The 3,389-nt window shown below is 52.1% G+C and overlaps 1 long non-coding RNA gene across 1 annotated transcript; it reads right to left on the reverse strand.

The window, feature by feature from the left end:
- Positions 1-1,558: 1,558 nt before the first annotated feature.
- On the reverse strand, positions 1,559-3,171 carry LOC117799926. Its single transcript, XR_004623045.1, has 2 exons — positions 2,914-3,171; positions 1,559-2,237 (listed from the first exon to the last, which is right to left on the reverse strand). It is a non-coding gene; the product is annotated as an uncharacterized LOC117799926 (long non-coding RNA).
- Positions 3,172-3,389: the final 218 nt, after the last annotated feature.

Here is a 3,389-nt window from a genome sequence, read left to right on the forward strand (position 1 = left end):
AAGTTTACCTAAGAACAGTGAAAGACATTAGAGTCTCAGTGAATTACCTGGAAGGAATCATGTGATGAGAGTTAAAAAGAAAATAAAACATTAAAAGGTGGAGGACATGGAGAATCTATTGAACAAATATTTAATGACTTCTCTGTGCCTGTCCTAGTGCCTGTTGAGAAATAGAAGGCTGCCCTGAAGGTCCTTAAACGCCCTGACAAACTGAGGATTAAATAAGCCCCAAGTCCCCATTTGCTTTTTTGTTTTTGTTTTCTAAAATGTGGGGGTTGGAGAGAGGAGTAAGTCAGTAGGTCCAACAAAGCAAGTGCACGGCAGACCGTCTCCTTAAGGGAGCTGAACCTTGTTTCAGTATCCTCACCTGTAAAATGGCCATGGTATCTACCTCCAAGGATTACTTTATTTGTAAACCACAGAGCTCTATGTAGCTACGCAAATAACCCATAGCATTTGAGAAGTCACCAATTCATGATGATTAATGACCTGGATCAATGATAACACTGTTATAAATTACAGAACACTAATGATTATTATATGGGTATTAGGCAAAGTGTCTCAGGGATGGAAAGATCAGAGGCTTCAAATAAGCCCTCCTCTGCTCATCAATATCCCTGCCAGGTGGTATTATTCTGATTACAAATGATTCCATACTTTTAATTTATAAGTCCCCAAGGAAGAGAACACATGAACTCATTCTCTGTGCTCCAATGAGCTCTGTGCTTGATGATTATGGCTCCAGCTTTGTACAGACTCAACCATTCCTGCTCCTTAGGGGACCCCAGAGTCATTACAGAAAATTCCCAGAATATTCTGTGGTCATCACTGGAGTAGAAAAACACAGAGCAAGGGCCCCAAGGTGGGGAGTCTTAGGGAGGTCTGTTCTCTTGCCAAATCAGAGCTGGTCTCCATGGCGCATGGGCAAAACAAGAAAGGAAGAGGGAGCAGGGCACTGGGCAACCTCTGAAGCCCTGGTGAGAGAATGTTTTGTTTTCTGCAAGGACTTTCACTACCAACTGTGAGATCCAGGAAAGTTGCCCATCACCTGCCAGGTGCACAGCACAGGCCCATTGATGGGATACCTGTACTCTTTGATCAACAGCCCCCTCCCACCAAGAATTTGTTCATTATTAATTCTCCCTTTATCCTTAATCAAGGACTAGGAGAACAAAGTTACAAAAATAGTAACTAATAAAATTCCAGGACCGCAATATAAATCACTATTTACCCCCTTTTGCATCCTTCCTAGTGACTTGACATTCCAATGGAAAAATTTGTTCCTTTGGTTCTTGCCCTATCACAATGTAGATGCTCAGAGAAAACTCTACCAGGTGTCTAGCAAACCAACCGGTGTCCAGTCCCTCCCTGAGATAGTGACAAGCATTCTTCAGAGAGGGAGGTGGGGAGAGCCAGGGATACTCCTTAAAACGGTCCTCCCCCCCTCCCCTCATCACCCCTTTCTCTGCGGCAAACACTGTGCGTTGGGTTTAGACGGAAAGGAAAACAAGGACCATCCGATCTTCTCACTCAGCACACCAATCACAAGTCCCAGCAGTCAAGGACATAAAGCCTTTATTAAATTGCTCTACCCAACCTGAGGTCTGAAGGGCTCAGTCACCTCTGGGTGTCTGGCCAGGGCCCTTGACTCCACAAGCCTCCTTCATGAAACGACAGTTTTGAGGAACAAGATAATGCACAAAAGAGGGAGAATACACCCATGTGAAGAGCCAAGTTTCCACGTTGATGGTAAATGGAAGAGCCTTTGGGTCTGAGCTGAGCTCTGGGACAGAGCAGGGAAATATGAGGGGAAGGGACCTGCCCTCTGCACTGACATGCAAGCCTACAGTGGGGTTCCTGATCACGCCCAGCCCTCTCCCCTAAGGAATCCTGTGAGCCTTGACCTTTGAAGGAAACTTGCGTGACCCGTGAGGACTATGTCTTCTCCTGCTGCCTGAACAAAGCTCAAATCTCCTCCCTGAAGGAATAGTACTGGATATCTTGAGGGGAAAGGGGTGTGTGGCACAGGGGACAAAAACCCCAGGTTCTACTAGCAGATCCTTTGCCAGCTAGCTAACACTTCAGTAAAGGCTGCAAAAGGAGGAGCCGGCCATTGTCCCACTGTGATGGGGACTCCTGAAGGGTGGCTTTCTAGTTCCTAGAAGACGACCACGTGCAGAAATAGCCTCCACGCTCTTGGATATGGCTTGACTGATGATCATGGGCCGTGACCAGTCCTGTGAAAGTAAAAGGAGATCAGGAGAAACTTGATACATGGAAACGCGGCAGTGGGGGCAAGGCCAACATGGTTAAAACCACAAGTTAAGGCAGGCGAAGCATAACAAACTTGTTTTCAAAAGACATTCACTTCACTCGCATTCTCACCGAGGTTCCCACCTAGGCGGCGGTACTCTCCAGTCATGATTCAGGTGAGAGGAAACGTTTGCTAGGGGTTAGTGTGTTTCCCACGCCCCCCCACCCCCCGCCAGCGAAGAAGGAAGCCCCTGGCCTCGCAGAGGCTATCTCCTGCCCTCAGGTCTGCAGTTCCGTCCAGCCCAAGCCCCCTTCCCTCGCGGTGGGAAGGGAGGTGAAAAGGAGAGGAGGAAGAACATCCCGCAGAGCCCCTCACCCAGGCGCCTCGGGCCGGGGGCCAGGCCGGCAGGGCAGCTCCGCCAGGCTCCTCCAGCTCCTTGGAGTCCCGCGTTCTCCCACCGCCTGCAGGCGGCGCCCCCTCGGGAAGGGGGAATGGCATCCTTCCACGGGAGGTACAATACACAGGTAAAGGGAGAAAAGAGGGCGGAAATGCGAGGGTGACCCCGCGGCAAGGGGAGGGGGCTAAGCCCGGGCTTAAAGCGGACCGCAGCCCCCAGCCCTGCGGCTCTGGGGACGAAGGCCGCAACTTGTGCAACCAACCTGGGGTAAGCAAAGGGATGTCCAGTTCCCCACAGCCTGGGCCTCGGGGGTTGTCCTGCATCCTTAAAGCAGTTCTGATCTTCCTTGGGGATGGGGGTACCCCTAAACCGGTTCGTCAGCTACGAAAACAACTCAGATCCAACTCGAGGAAACTAAGCAAAGGCTCGGGCTCCGGCCGTTGGCCACGCCCACCGCCCCGCCCCCGCATCCCTTTTCCAATCAGAGGCCGAGCTCCTGCCCCGGCCCACCTCCGCCGACCGCCGTGGGTCCCGTTCGCCGACGGGAGTCGGGGAGGGGCGTCCCGGAGTCCTGGGGTGCTGGGACTGCCGAGGGGCGCTGCTCTCCTGGAAGGTGGTGGCCAAGTGGGCGAGGACCGAGCCCCAGGCACGCGGGAGCAGGGGTCAGCCTCGGTCTGGCCTCCGAGGGCAGTGCCCTTAGCAGGCCGTGGCATCACAGGTTACCTGTGCTCCCGGAGT

The sequence above is a fragment of the Ailuropoda melanoleuca genome, unplaced genomic scaffold (genome assembly GCF_002007445.2).
Source record: "Ailuropoda melanoleuca isolate Jingjing unplaced genomic scaffold, ASM200744v2 unplaced-scaffold6034, whole genome shotgun sequence".
Classification (NCBI taxonomy): Eukaryota; Metazoa; Chordata; class Mammalia; order Carnivora; family Ursidae; genus Ailuropoda; species Ailuropoda melanoleuca.